This window comes from Microtus oregoni, unplaced genomic scaffold (genome assembly GCF_018167655.1).
Source record: "Microtus oregoni isolate MIOR12 unplaced genomic scaffold, Mior012 000074F_006, whole genome shotgun sequence".
Classification (NCBI taxonomy): Eukaryota; Metazoa; Chordata; class Mammalia; order Rodentia; family Cricetidae; genus Microtus; species Microtus oregoni.
In genome coordinates this window covers 197,475-198,623 of record NW_024543993.1, presented here as the reverse complement: position 1 = coordinate 198,623, position 1,149 = coordinate 197,475, and positions in this window count along the sequence as shown.

The window sequence follows — 1,149 nt, the reverse complement described above, 5'->3', positions numbered from 1 at the left end:
CAAGAGCAGCACATTGCTGGTAAAGCTGGGGTTCCAGGGCCCGAAGCTTGGGCCACCATGGATGTCCAAGCCAAGCGAGACACCTGCTGCTTCTGTGGGGCCTGCTGGGACATCTGTGGGTGGTCCAAGCAGTGGGAGTTTGAGCCTTGCCTGCAGAGTGGGGATATAACTGGCTGCTCCTGAATGTCCTCACAATCTGATCCCCTTTGACTTTCGGCAGCTGATGGGTGGATGCAGCAGTGGCCACAGCTTTCTGCTGCTGCTGGCAGTGTCTGCCCTCGGCTACCTGGGGCTGATCTTCAGTTGGGTGCTGCTGGATTTCTCACCTGTGCTACAGGAGCCAGGACTTCAAAGCCAGTCGCCTGTGCTGTGTGCTGGCACTGTTGGAGGACAAGGAGCAAGCTGTGCACCTAGGGGTGCATGCCTGCAATCTGCCCACCTGGGTTCATCTTCCAGACACTGAAAAGGTAGAACGGCTGAATAAAATGGGAAAGCAGAAGCGGCCCTTCATTTGCCAATTCATAGAGAAGCACTTTCGAGAAACCAGAGAACCAGCTGTGCAGGGAGCAAATATCCGCCTCAGCACCTTCAGCTTCACAAAAGTGAGCGAGGGTCAGCATCCCCTTAGAGTTAGTGGTGTTGAGGTTTATACTGAAAATGTAAACAAAAGACAAATTATTCTGGACCTTCAGATTAGTTTCACAGGAAATTGCAAGATTGATTTGAAGATCAAGCAATATTTTTGTGGAGCTGGTGTGAAAAGTATTCAGATACATGGGACAATGTGGGTGATCCTGGAGCCCTTGACTGGTGACACGCCTTTAATTAGAGCATTGTCCATCTTCCTTAGGAAACCACTTTTAGGAATTAACTGGACAGGACTGACTCATCTCCTAGACATCCCTGGACTGAAAGGTTTATCAGATACTATCATTTTGAATACAATATCAAAAATAATTGACAATCATTTGTCTAAAAACAATATCTTAGCAGGGTTCCCTACACTTCTAATAAAGGTGCAGTCCCATGTAATCTCCTCCTCCATTCCCATCCCTCATATCACACTGGTCTTTTCAGATTCCAATAAAAACTCAGAGGACTGAGCACTGGTAGCTATCACATATTAGATCTCACTACCTAAATGCCTGT